Below are 15,564 nucleotides of genomic sequence, written 5' to 3'. Positions count from 1 at the left end.
TTACAAAAAAATTAACATTTGTGAATTATAAGGATAAATTAACAATAAACCCAAAATAAATAGCCTTCGTAACTATAATAATAATAACCAAACAACCAGGTTTGAGTAACTCACTTTTTTGTAGTCAAGGGTTTTGTTTTTGGAATTTCGCACAAAGCTACTCGAGGGCTATCTGTGCTGGCCGTCCCTAATTTAGCAGTGTAAGACTAAAGGGAAGGCAGCTAGTCATCACCACCCACCGCCAACTCTTGGGCTACTCTTTTACCAACGAAAAGTGGGATTGACCGTCACATTATACACCCCCACGGCTGGGAGGGCGAGCATGTTTAGCGCGACGCGGGCGCGAACCCGCGACCCTCGGATTACGAGTCGCACGCCTTACGCGCTTGGCCATGCCAGGCCTGTAGTCAAGGGAAGTATTTCAATTCTCAGAAAATGGCAAAAGAATTGTTACATATTAAATATTTATATTGTCCCTATATAAATATCAAAGCTTAACATTCAAATAAACTGAATTATTTCTTCATCAATTCTGTAACTGTACTGTCGCTCTCGTAATGCACATCCTTGTTATCGTAATGACATTACAGCACGTAAACTACCTTCTTTAATACTTTAACTGCACCAGGACTGGACAACTGCCGGTGGACCACAGCTTTTTTACGGTCAAATGTTGAGTCTAGGTAGGCCTTGTGCACCGAACTATCTTTGACCAAAGAAAAACACGACAACAAAGAAGGTATTATTACAAGTGGTTTATAAAATATGTGTTTATAATTTAACATTTTCGTCTACGTTAGGCTAAGAATGGAACAACAATTAGAATACTAAATCAGGATTTTAGTTCCATATCCGGATAATCTTCCTTAGAGCGTACGTGTTGAGTTTCCTGTTGGGCAGTCAGGTTATTCAGAGCTTTTGACTGACAATTGTCCTATATCGGAAGTTACCCTAAACTCGACTGCACTATAATGTCTGTCTTTGTTATTTTAACTCCGTTATATATTATTTGTACTTCTGCAGCGTCCCCTGAAAGTGTTCTGTTTCAAGATTAAATGAAACCAAAATAATAATAAAAAATTAAGAGTGACAAATATTTTTATTTCTCGCTTTTCAAGTTCATATGCAGTGCTATGTTGTAACCTAGTTCATATGCCATGCTATGTTGAAACCTACAGATTGTATAATTCTTACTGTTATTCACTGCATGCACAGGTTTTACTGATGTCACGACAATAAATATTAGAACGTTAAGTGTCTCTTATGCGACGTTATATTAATGACTATTGACTGACAGACAACATACTACTATACGATGGTGCAAGTGGTTAAAACAAGTGACCTCCTCAAAGCCGCCTTCGGTCCCCTTTCCAGAAAATAACTCTCAAACCTCCCATTCTCAACACGTTATGTATGCTATATTCTTAGGGTAACAACCTTTTCTTTTAACAATATGGATTTAAAAAAAATTATAGTCCTTTACTAATATTAAACTTCATAATATCCAAAGAATATGCTCCTGTAGTGCATGTTTTATGTCTTAAATTTAGCCTGAAATGTGTCTTGCTGCTATACATCTTATAAAGTTACTAATCCTGTTGGAACTTGGGCGGCAACATGTGATTGTCACGTGAAACTTGAGCGGAACTTAGTGAGTGTCACACGGAACTGTGACGGCCCGTTGTGAATGACTGTCACGTGAAACTTGGGCGCTACCTTGCGACTGTCACGTAGAGTTCGAGGATTTGTTTGTTTGTAATTAAATACAAAGCTACAAAAGGGACTGTGTGTGCTCTGCCCACCATTGGTATCGAAATCCGAATTCTAGCGTTGTAAGTCCGCTGGGGGTTGAGGAATACCTTATAATTGTCACATTGCGCAATAATATACCCTGATTCCAATGCACGAATATTTCGTACTTTCACGTCGTATTCATTCCATCTTTCAAGTAGTTTCATTTATAACAACTGATGAAGTTCGATTTTTGTTTCATTTCAGTGTTATTTGACTTTCAAGCCTAAGTTCGTTTTAACAGTCTTCGCATTTAAATACAGTAATGTTTGTGTCTTTATCGTCTCAAAGCAGTAGTCGCAGCTACCATGTCTACCTACCTTGATTTTTAAAATTAAATAAATTGTTTTATTTTATAATAACTGTATATAAAGATTGCTACACTACTGCCGAATGTTTGATTCACAAAAACTTTGTCTTTATAGAGACGGAGTGAGTGTAAGCTAGTATCATGCTTTGAAGGTATCGGTTCTTTATCTCGTTCAATAAGACATTAATTATAATTTATTGAATATAATACAATATGAATTATTTGTATTAAATAAAATATTTATTGCTTTTTTATTGATCACGTACAAAATATTATAAGTTGTTAAAAGTTCACCCCTGGGACAACGGTAAGTCTGCGGATTTACAACTCTCAAATGAGTGGTTTGATTAATCTCGATGGATAAAGCAGATAGCTTGATGTGGCTTTGCTATTGAAAAAAAGCACAAGATACACTGCCGTTAAAACAAATGGAAATATATTTGTATTTAAAGGTATTTTTTCTTGTTGCAAACATTTTATATAACCACTAGTGGCCTCTGGTGAGTCAATATTATCTCTCTTTATGTATATATGTTTTTTCTTACTTTTCATAGTCAAGTACCCTCACGTGCGTCATTACCTTTATGAAATTAGTAATCGTCACACATTTCCGATAACGTATTTGATTAAGCGGGTTGGTGACATTTCCTGACATGTTTTTCATTGTTATATTACAAAAAGTCTCTATGAGAACATGAAGGTGCAGCAGAATTTGTCCACAAAATGATCCCTTCGACTGGATAGTCTTCTAGTAAAGATTTTCACAGTCCAGCATTACACTAGAGGAAAGAGATCCAAACCTATCTGACTGCGGAGCATGCGTATAATGGTGCTTGACCACGAAGAGATTTCGGACAGTATATTAAGAAAATTCTAAAGAAATAATCAACTTCAGTTTTATAAGGAAGATTAACCTCATCTGTAATTAATTAAAATTTTATTAAAAAAATAAAACATGAAATCACTGAGTCAGAATACAGGGTGCTGAATATGTTATATAAAAACATTTTAGATATAAAGAAACCAACAGCAGGAACCAAACTATTTACTGGACAAAAGAAGCTGGAATTGTGGCTACAAGTCAAAAAGTAACCTACACGAAAATACATTGTTAGAAATTAAAATATATAAACACAAAACTTACATACTTATAGAACAAATAACTAAAGTGTGGTGGAGTATGGTGCATTAAGATACTTATAGAATAAATAACTAAAGTGTGGTGGAGTATGGTGCATTAACATACTTATAGAATAAATAACTAAAGTGTGGTGGAGTATGGTGCATTAACATACTTATAGAATAAATAACTAAAGTGTGGTGGAGTATGGTGCATTAACATACTTATAGAATAAACAACTAAAGTGTGGTGGAGTATGGTGCATTAACATACTTATAGAATAAATAACTAAAGTGTGGTGGAGTATGGTGCATTAACATACTTATAGAATAAATAACTAAAGTGTGATGGAGTATGGTGCATTAACATACTTATAGAATAAATAACTAAAGTGTGGTGGAGTATGGTGCATTAACATACTTATAGAATAAATAACTAAAGTGTGGTGGAGTATGGTGCATTAACATACTTATAGAATAAATAACTAAAGTGTGGTGGAGTATGGTGCATTAACATACTTATAGAATAAATAACTAAAGTGTGGTGGAGTATGGTGCATTAACATACTTATAGAATAAATAACTAAAGTGTGGTGGAGTATGGTGCATTAACATACTTATAGAATAAATAACTAAAGTGTGGTGGAGTATGGTGCATTAACATACTTATAGAATAAATAACTAAAGTGTGGTGGAGTATGGTGCATTAACATACTTATAGAATAAATAACTAAAGTGTGGTGGAGTATGGTGCATTAACATACTTATAGAATAAATAACTAAAGTGTGGTGGAGTATGGTGCATTAACATACTTATAGAATAAATAACTAAAGTGTGGTGGAGTATGGTGCATTAACATACTTATAGAATAAATAACTAAAGTGTGGTGGAGTATGGTGCATTAACATACTTATAGAATAAATAACTAAAGTGGGGTGGAGTATGGTGCATTAACATACTTATAGAATAAATAACTAAAGTGTGGTGGAGTATGGTGCATTAACATACTTATAGAATAAATAACTAAAGTGGGGTGGAGTATGGTGCATTAACATACTTATAGAATAAATAACTGAAGTGGGGTGGAGTATGGTGCATTAACATACTTATAGAATAAATAACTAAAGTGTGGTGGAGTATGGTGCATTAACATACTTATAGAATAAATAACTAAAGTGTGGTGGAGTATGGTGCATTAACATACTTATAGAATAAATAACTAAAGTGGGGTGGAGTATGGTGCATTAACATACTTATAGAATAAATAACTAAAGTGTGGTGGAGTATGGTGCATTAACATACTTATAGAATAAATAACTGAAGTGGGGTGGAGTATGGTGCATTAACATACTTATAGAATAAAAAAACAAAAAGTAGTGGATTATGATACTTAAAGGTATTTCAGTGAAAGAAAAGTATAATAGATTAACATATATAAAGTTATTTGGAGAGCAGAAAAGAAAGTGAAGTGGAATATGTTACCAAAGACCGATGCAAAACATAAAACGAAATGTGGTATATTACAGTAGAGAGTTGTGTTTCACTTATCGATAAACATTAATCTGTAAGGGTTAATTGAATATTGTCATACTTTAAATACTTAAGTGCAATTTTAAAGTTAAAAACATTGTAGGCTTAAGTTTTTTGTTGGTGTTTCTTTTTAAATTATATTTTTTGTTGTATTTTGGTTAGTATATTTTCCAAAACAGTTTGAGAGTTATCTTTAATACTGATGTCAGTATTAAAAGTGATGTCACTTTTAGGCTTAATATTTTTTTGTTTCTTTTTGAGAATTTCGCGTAACGTTACGTGACGGGTATCACTTTATAGTCGTCTGTAATACTGAACTGATAGACTTGAAGAAAGGCAGATAGTCAACAGTGCCCACTGCTGTCTTTCAGGCTAGTCTTGTCTGATTGAATATTTGAATTTGACTGCCGCTTTTATAGTGCACTCACGTACCCAAAATGTGGAGAATGTTTTTTTACCGGCCTCGATCTCTCAGGTTCATCGTCCGAGTATGCTAATCACTAGGTCAAGCCAGTCTGTATGCTTATGAATTTTATACAACACTATGTTTTACCCATTATATACTTAAACATTATCTACAAAAGTCAAATAACTGTTTCATGTAAAGAGTCATTTTACCAATATTTTTAGGCCTGCTGTTCGCGGTATCGAATTCCGTCATGAAAAATGCTCACCCTGTTGGTTTTAAAAGCGTTATATGTAGTGGTCAGTCCCACTATTCGTTGGTAAAACGTACCCCAACAGTTGGTGGCGGGTGGTGTGGACTAGCTGTCTTCACTTTAGTCTATCTCTTCAAAATTATGGACCGTTAGCACGGATAGTTCTTGAGTAACTATACGCAAAATTCGACAATTTTTATTTTCAAATAACTGCCAAGCATACGAGTAACCTTGAAAACCCGTAGTTAGAAGTTATTCGCCTTTAAACTTTAGAAATAACAAAACACAGAAATAAATAGTCGGTCATGGTCTGGTTGATAAAAAATGTAAATATTTCAACAAGGAACAAACATTGCATACAAGTGCTGAATGCTAAATGTACAGTAAAATATTGTAGCACATAACGCTGGCGTATGTTTAGCTTTTCATATGATCATGAATAATTCATTGTTGCTGGCACTTTACTCAACAACATTGTTTTCTACTTTTTATTTGGGCAAATATGTTCTAGAAAACAGGAGAAAATATAATAAGAAAAAATACATTGTACTTGCAAACACGTTCTGATATATATATTAAGAAAACAATTTACTTTCAAGATGTTTATGTACAGATATTTAATTTTTTTTTGTTAGATTACACGTTTTTGAATAATATATTTATTCCGCTAGAAGAAACCCGTGAAAAATTTGAACTTTCAAGCAAGTTAATTAGGTTTTCTACAGAGATCGTGGACATAAAACTCATGTAACGACAACAAAGGAAGAAACGTACTGAGAACTATAAACACGTGCAGATTAAATAGAACTATTATTCCAGAAAACTTAAGTAATTTCTCCACTTTATCATTTTTTACTTCAGTGTTTCATGTACTTTATGGTCTAATCCAACTATAAACTTTTAAAGTAAACTCTCTCTTCCCAACGAGTTCAGACTAATGACAAAACAAGTGTTAATAATTTCCAGATAGAACAGAAATTTTAATTCCACGACCCTCGTTCCACAAGATACGACTATTGTGTAAACTCAACACACTTATTTTGACATATTTATTCTACTACCTTGTGTAACGCCTTACGTAAAATAAGTTAAAGTTGCTTCAAAATTTTCAAATCAGCAGAGTGTTTGTTTTGGAATTTTGCACAAAGCTACTTAAGGGCTATCTGTGCTAGCCGTCCCTAATTTAGTAGTGTAAGAAGGCAGCTAGTCATCACCACCCACCGCCAACTCTTGGGCTATTCTTTTACCAACGCATAGTGGGATTGACCGTAACATTATACACCCCCACGGCTGGGAGGGCGTGCATGTTTATGCGAGACGCGGGCGCGAACCCGCGACCCTCGGATTACGAGTCGCACGCCTTACGCGCTTGGCCATGCCAGGCCTACGTGCAGAGTGACTCACAAATTTTAAATACTCAAAACTTTTATATCATTTTGTATCCAGAGGCTAATATCCTGAAATTTATTCTTCAATCATATTGTCTACCTTCCTTGTTTCTCTCTCTCTGTGGAGCAGCGGAAAGTTTAAGGATTTATAACTCTAACATCCAAGATTTGATTCCCGACGGTGAAAAGAGCAGATAACCCACAGTCTAGTTTTTGCTAAAAACCGTAAGAGAAAAATAAAATATTGATTGAGAAACTTGTCAACCAACAAAAAAAAATCAAAATTATATTAAACATTTGCATTCATTTATCCAATTCCCATTCATGAGTGTTGGGGTTGCGGTAAGCCTACGTACTTACAATAGTAAAATCCTGGGTTCGAATCCTCGTGGTGAACACAGTTGATAACCTAATGTGGCTCTGCTCTAAGCCAACCATTCACCAGATTTATTCAATTGTGGATTTACTGGTTTCTTGTCAAGGGTAAAGCTTTACAGTTGGTTCGTGATGACGAGAAACCCACTTGAAGTAAAAGTGTTAGTACTCATACCAGCCGTCCTAAAGATGACCTAAGAAGGTCGAAACGTTGTTCGCTGCTTTATTTTGGTAAAAGTGTTAATACCCATACCAGTAGTCCTGAGATACATTTGTACAGTTGATTATTTGCGCTGTGTCTACTGCGGTTATCGAGTCTCGATTGTTAACGTTATAAAAACTCAAGCTTACCTTTCAGCCATGTGAACATGTAATGTAGTGCATGACGTCTTTAAAATTAATAACATTTTTATTAACCAACCCCCCACTAGGTATAAACGTTAGGAGGCTGGCCCGCTTGTTTCTCTGCCTATGATACAGAAGTGTTTGGGAGGGGGGGGTATGTGTGAAAAATATGGAAATAAGCGAATAAGAAATGTTTACCTCTTTAAGATGAAAAAGGAAAAAAACATCTAGCATGCTTTGAGCATCACAGATTTTAAAGCCTAGCTTTCTCTATTTTGAATTTCTTATTAAAGAATTATAGAGATGGGAAACTCCAGTGAGAATGTGTAAAATTTCAGTCAGTTATGTTTTGATTATTTTACAACAGTCAAGCGAGTTATAGATATAACTGGGTACGTTATATTAAATCGATTGTGGCTATGCAAATTTGCATGTCACGTGACAACAATAACCAGTGTAAAGTCGCGGTGGAACGGAGAGTACCAGAACTACATTTGGGCATTGCTTGGTATGACGTAAATAGTGTAATACTACCAAAGATTATCATTTTTGGGAAAGGTTATATAATAGCACTTCGGTCATAAAGTAGTGATCTGATTGTGGATTTAACATTTTCAAGATGAGGAAATCCCTTGTGCTTAATGACATTAGAAAACAAAATGGTATGACTCTAGCACAAAGGCCTGTGGTCAGTGGCACCCACGAACCGTATGCAAAAGTATGTAGCAAATCAAGAACGACGTCTGTCTGGAGGAATAACAAAACTTATGTGTAAACAAGTTGTTTAAGAAGATGCAAGATAAAACTGGTATTCATGCTATTGCATATGGAAACATTTCTCCAGATATTGCTTATGGATTTACTTGCAATCAAATTGTTGAAGTTGCTGCTAGGAAACCATCGTTGTCATTCACTTGACGAACAATGGAAAGAATGCAGGGAGGAATGACACCCTTTGGATGTGACACCTATAGCATGGCGCCTTTTGCAATGGGAAATACGTGACTTGCTAATGGTAAGAAGAAAGGTCGTCAGATAAAGGATGACTGGACTTGGCCACATGGACTGTAATGACGTGATGGTGATCCAAAATCGTTTTAACACGACGTTCTCAACTTTAATATACCTTTAAAGCATCCTATTCAAAATATCCAATTCTCTAAATTAACTTTCAATTCGATAAATGTTCCATTAATTTTCTTGATTTAATAGTTAGACATTTACAACATCGTTGTCATAATTATCTTTGAAAATCCTGAAAAAACAACAACCGTTTTCTAGCACTTATTGTTTGGGGCTGCATAAAATAACAGTGGGATGAGAACCCGATAAAGAACTGAAGTGAATGCAGAGCAAAAAGGCACAGTATCTCTAACTCAGTAATTTTAAGCACAGTCTAATTATCAGTGAACAGTTTAATACAATTATTTAGATAAATTACTTTACAGGAAGAACAGTACACCATAGAAATAATCTATTTTGAGATTTGGCAGTTTGTAACTGTATTATAATTAGATTTACAAATTTCAAATACATTTTCAACCAAATACCAGAACTTTTAAATTTAGAAATGACCGAAATAATGGTAACCCAACAACCCATAAAGTTTTCAGTCTTTACAGCAACAAAATGTTAGAGAAAAATATAAATGTGAAAACTGCTGGTTTGGGTTGAGAACATTTTTGAACGTATTTAAAATGTTCTCAACCCAAACCAGGCGTTTTTACATTTATATTTTTCTCTACAAGTGTGTTTTCTCGACATCACTGAATGTCAGATAAAATATTTCATACAAATAATATTGATTTATTGATTATTTGGAATTAAAAACAAAGACACACAATGAGCTTTCTGTGCTCTGACCACCACAGGTTTCGAAACCCAGTTTATAGCAGCTGCACCACTGGGGGGCATAAATATTATTTACAAATGTTCATATTGTTTAAAACATATTACTTAACTGAATACAATTGTTTGTGACAGCTCAAATGTTTAAGAGAAGTCCCACTAGAGGGCCTGAGACTGGGGAACGATTGTTTTTTATTTATATGCAAAAACGGCTCGTTTGGGCTGAGAAAACACTTTTACATAGAAAAGCGAACAACGTTTCGACCTTCTTCGGTCATCGTCAGGTTCACAAAGAGGTTTGCATATAAATTTTCTCAACAAGTGGGTTTCTCGTCATCACTGATTGTTTTTTATATTAATCGACTTGGAGATTTTGTTGATGTTATCATAATAAATAATATGTCCACACCCGGGTTATGATCTGGTAAATCAATGAGTTTATTTGGTCCATCGTTCTGATAAATAGTGGAAAATATTTGTCCACGGCAGAAATAAATGTTTAAGTATTGAGAGGACAGGCATCAACGTCATACCGATACTAACAGAATACAAAAATTAATTATTAATTTTGAAACGCATTATATTAAAAATAGAAAACAACTCACTTTTGGTTAGCTTACTGCTGTTGTTTCAGCTGCTGAATAACATTTGAAAACATAGAGTTACGAAACACTCACATCGAGTTCCTTACTGTAATGTTAACCACGAGAGGCCTTACCCGCGTAATGCATCCTATTAAATAATTTTATGCGACTTATTTGCCTGTTACAACATTCAGTGCTTAGTATTAAAGAACAGAAACTGAACTATTTTCTACATAAAATACAATACAACAGTTATTGTTGTTGTTATTTTTTAGCCTAAACTTGTAAATTTGGCTATAGCCAAGTGGTTAGGGAACTCGATTCGTAATCTGAAGGGCGCGAGTTCGACTCCCCGTCACACCAAACATGCTCGCCCTTTGAGGCGTGGGGACGTTATAATGATACAGTCAATTTCGCTATTCGTTGGTGAAAGAGTAACCCAAGAGTTAGTGGTGGGTGGTGACGACTAGTCTTACACTGCTAAATTAGGTCACAAAGGTCCACATTTTACTGTCATGCTGTCGTTACGACTCTCAACAACGACAGTATTTTAGACAGCGTCATTGGTGATGACGATACTGTTCACCCTATAAATGTTTTTAGTATTATTAAAGGCCACTGACCTTTTAACGGACTTTATTTTGTTTTAACGTAATTCCTATTTACGAATTTTAATAAGTTTTCTTTACTGTCCGTTTATTTTTACCGGTTTGGCGCAGATAACCTGGTTGATTATCGCCATAAAACACCAACCAACTGTAAGTCAGTTTATTCGTAAACACAAACACACACACCAGTTTTGTACCTACCACGGTAAGTAAAATCTCGCTTTTTTAATCAGATTTATGGCTGATCAACTGGGAAGGAGTTAGGGTGTTCTTTCAAAAACATAATAAATCAGTTTGTTTTTTTAACGTTTGAAAGTGTAAACATATAGCAATTACTCGTCTTAAGAAATATATAGTATTTTTTCCAGCTTTAAAACAAAATTGGGTTTGATATTGATACTTCTACATAAAATACAACATTAAAAATAAACTATTTTGTCTACGCAACGAGCTATTTGTGTTCTGCCCATGACGGGCATTGAAACTCGATTTTGCACTGCCTTAAACCAGCAAATTTACCTTTGACCAGCTGGGAGGAAAAAGAAGGCTACGTTGTCAAGTGTGACTATTTGTGCCCTTGTAAATCAAACCTTTCTGCCTAGCTTTGGTACATTACAATAACAAAAATTACCTATTACTTACTATATGTGATTAAACTTTATATTTTGTGATGAAATGTAGATTTTTTTGTTTTTATTCTGCAACTAAATATTTATAGAAGGCTTAAAATGTGTAACAAATAAATTTAAAGAAAGTATCTAATCTTGTTAAAATTTCAAAATCAATATAGAAATATTTTACGATAGCGTGATAGATATTCAAAAAAATACGTAGAGATACAATGTTATAGGAATAACTGAGTTTAACTTTAATTACTATCGCATGAAAGGCCTTTTCCCGAGCTTAAGTCTGACGTCATCCTTGAAGCTTATTGGACCAATTACAGAGCCATCGCTAAGTTTCGTCCAATCCAAGAATGCTATAAATGGTGCTGCTGGTGTCATCTGACTCATTGCTCTCTTCTGGAAGATTTCTCCTTCGCGGGTTTCAAGTCAGCGCCTCAACTTGTCCATCTTTAGGTGAGCTAATCTTTCTGCTAAAACATTCTATGCGTTTTGTTTTCGGCTCAGATTATAGATTACCACTAATTTAAAACTGTTACAATGAGAGAGATCTAACCAGTTAGGGTTAACACTGAAATAAAGATAACCATTTATGTCTCAAAAGAAACAATACTCCAGTGGCACAATAGTATGTCTGCGGACTTATACAGCTGAAAACCGGTTTTCGATACCCGTGGTGGGCAGAGCAGCGATAGCCCCTTGTGTAGCTGTGTGCTTAATACTCAACAGAAACAACAATATTCATAACGAAGCGAATATAAATCAAACATAAGTTTCTGAATTTTAGTAAAAACATTACTGGTCCAAATTAACAATATCTATAATCATAACTAAAGTAAAATAATTTTTACCAAAGTTTTAAGAGTCAAGCTGGACAAGGGCTACTTACTCTGCGCTACTGCATTGATCTAACCCAGACATTTAACATTATTAGCCCTTAAGGTTGCTACTGAGCCACTGGAAGATATTTTATCTTTCATAATAATTGAACATAATATAAGGGCTCTGGATGGATTTTGAAGTTTCCGATCCACGTTCAAAACAATACGGTATCATAAAATGTTCTTCGCGTCTGTATAAGTTTGTAGATTATAATAGTGACAGTGAATGGGTACTTCTGACTGGTTGCCTGCCCTCTTGCCAGTAACATTTCCACAAAAACAAATATAAAATCATACTTCGATGTTTTGCTAGAGACAACACATCTTGCTTACATTTAGAACTATCACACTTTGATGTTTTATTAAAGACAACACAGTTTGCGTATTTTTAGAAAATAAGCCTATACGACAACATTTGGTAAATGTGAAATGACGTATTGATGGCAGTGCGAAAAATAATACAAACGAGGGTAGAGAGATAACACAGTTATATCGCCTCTACGTGACTTTGATATTAAAATTTAATGTTACTGTTTTTTTATTATAACATTTTACAGTAAATAAGATAAGTTTTTGGAAAAGTTACAACTTTGCGATTACTGGTGCGATCATTATCTAGTCTACAAGTTTTTATAATAAAGAAGTTTGTAATTATTGATCAACATTAAAAATATAACCATGTATATTTAAATTCTAGAACCGATTGTAGTTACTTCTTCATGTAAGCCCCCCAGTGGCTCAGCGGTATGTCTGCGGACTTGTACGCTAAAATCCGGGTTTCGATACCCGTGGTGGGCAGAGCACAGATAGCCCATTGTGTAGCTTTGTGCTTAATTCAAAACAACAACAATCTTCATGTAAATATCAACCGACATGAATATTAGATTATTTATGTCTAACAGAAACAATACAAAGATGAATAAATATAAAAACTGTAGAATATTTCATGAAAAATATTTTTATAAGTTTAGGATTGTGTGTGGAATTAATGATAAAAATGTAAACAGACGAACACAGGTATTTGTAATTTGCAGAATTATTTGTCTTTGTTAACAAAGCTTCTCTGATTTTCCTTCTATTAGTCTGGTTCACGTTTTAGTACTGTGACATTCTGTTCAGAAAATCTGTCTTTGTTAACAAAGCTTCTCTGATTTTCCTTCTATTAGTCTGGTTCATGTTTTAGTACTGTGACATTCTGTTCAGAAAATCTGTCTTTGTTAACAAAGCTTCTCTGATTTTCCTTCTATTAGTCTGGTTCATGTTTTAGTACTGTGACATTCTGTTCAGAAAATCTGTCTTTGTTAACAAAGCTTCTCTGATTTTCCTTCTATTAGTCTGGTTGATGTTTTAGTACTGTGACATTCTGTTCAGAAAATCTGTCTTTGTTAACAAAGCTTCTCTGATTTTCCTTCTATTAGTCTGGTTGATGTTTTAGTACTGTGACATTCTGTTCAGAAAATCTGTCTTTGTTAACAAAGCTTCTCTGATTTTCCTTCTATTAGTCTGGTTGATGTTTTAGTACTGTGACATTCTGTTCAGAAAATCTGTCTTTGTTAACAAAGCTTCTCTGATTTTCCTTCTATTAGTCTGGTTCATGTTTTAGTACTGTGACATTCTGTTCAGAAAATCTGTCTTTGTTAACAAAGCTTCTCTGATTTTCCTTCTATTAGTCTGGTTGATGTTTTAGTACTGTGACATTCTGTTCAGAAAATCTGTCTTTGTTAACAAAGCTTTCTGATTTTCCTTCTATTAGTCTGGTTCATGTTTTAGTACTGTGACATTCTGTTCAGAAAATCTGTCTTTGTTAACAAAGCTTCTCTGATTTTCCTTCTATTAGTCTGGTTCATGTTTTAGTACTGTGACATTCTGTTCAGAAAATCTGTCTTTGTTAACAAAGCTTCTCTGATTTTCCTTCTATTAGTCTGGTTCATGTTTTAGTACTGTGACATTCTGTTCAGAAAATCTGTCTTTGTTAACAAAGCTTCTCTGATTTTCCTTCTATTAGTCTGGTTCATGTTTTAGTACTGTGACATTCTGTTCAGAAAATCTGTCTTTGTTAACAAAGCTTCTCTGATTTTCCTTCTATTAGTCTGGTTCATGTGACATTCTGTTCAGAAAATCTGTGTTTGGTTTTACTCACATGCTCATGGAATCAGGAATCAGGTTTTTGGTGTTTTTTTAACCTGATCTTCAAGTTACATCCTGTTTCACCTGTGTAAACAATGGACAACTGTTATTCTGTATTTTGTAGGTGTTTCCTGGTGAGGTTTGTTCCTTATACAGTTTTATTAACATGTGTTTAATTTTCATTCCAGTGGTGGAAATGAAATGACGTTATGTTCAGGTTTTCTTTAAGTGCTAGTCTTTTCGAAATTTCTGATAGAAGTAAGCTAGTATTTTCTGTATATTGGATAGTACAAATATTTACGTTTTCTTTGCTTTATGAAGCGTTTTTTGGGGGTTTCTTTGTCTAGCATCTCTTGTCGCTACTTTTTAAATTCATCAATAGTTTCGATAACTAATTTTGTAGGTAAGTATTTAACATCAGCAAAACACTAAGTTAACTATGTAACTTCTTTATCTGTGTTCTGCGTCTGCTTATAGTGTGTGTAACATTTAGGAGACTTTAGAGTACATGGCTTCAGGTGGATTACATGATCAGAAGACTAGTTTATGTAATTTCCGCTGTATGTTATTTTTTTCTGTGAATTGTAGTGGTGAAACCTTGGGGAGTTCGTGTGATTTAACGTTTTAAAAAAATTAAGTAGCGGTTTTCATTGTTCACTGTGAAATCTATACCTTTACGTAGTTTGTTTATGTGTTGAAATAATTTTATTTGTTCATCTTGTCAAGTAAAGCCACAAAAAACGTCATATATGCTAAAATACGGGCTTTCATACAGAAGTGGTTATGGCATGTTTTTCTATGTGATGTAAGAAAAGAGTGATCAAAGTACCTGACAATAGATTTCTCATGGCAAATCCGTGTAATTGAAGGAAGTACGAATTGTTGTATTGCAAATAAATAAACGTGGCTGGTGTAACAGTTTCATTCGGTGTTCCTGTTTTATGATGATTTTCTTTTCAGGATCTTGTGAAATAATTCTTTCAGTAAGTTGTATTGCCCCATGGAGAGGAGTTTGAGGTTTACAACATTAATGCTAAACATAATGAGATTACTCTCTAAACTATGTGTTGTAGGAGATATGGCGTATTTTTAATTGGGTGCTTTTTTTTTAAAAAACAAAGTTCCCAAATGCAGTTGAAAAATTTACCAATATTGTAGTTTATAGAGCTATAAGAAGACACAATCGAGTGTAAAGTTGTTAGTTTTTATGGACTTTTTGTAAACCGTAAATTTTTTGGTATTATAAACTGGGTTGTTTGCAAAATTTAAAAGTAAGTTTTATCTTTTTAACAATATTTTGAGTAGTTTGCTCATTTAATCTGTTGTACGTTGGATTAAGGTCAGTATTTGACTGAGTGAACTCAGATCTACCATT

General features: G+C 34.2%; 1 long non-coding RNA gene across 1 annotated transcript in view; it reads left to right on the top strand.

Annotated features, from left to right (window-relative positions):
• The first annotated feature begins 563 nt into the window (after positions 1-563).
• The window catches only part of LOC143226739 (uncharacterized), a 41,590-nt gene continuing 26,589 nt past the window's right edge, over positions 564-15,564 (top strand). Inside the window, exons 1-2 of the long non-coding RNA XR_013014727.1 lie at positions 564-739; positions 11,448-11,637. This is a non-coding gene — a long non-coding RNA (uncharacterized LOC143226739). The remainder of the gene's footprint in view (positions 740-11,447; positions 11,638-15,564) is intronic.

Source organism: Tachypleus tridentatus, chromosome 9, assembly GCF_004210375.1.
Source record: "Tachypleus tridentatus isolate NWPU-2018 chromosome 9, ASM421037v1, whole genome shotgun sequence".
NCBI lineage: Eukaryota > Metazoa > Arthropoda > Merostomata > Xiphosura > Limulidae > Tachypleus > Tachypleus tridentatus.
This window is presented reverse-complemented; position numbering and strand designations above follow the sequence as displayed.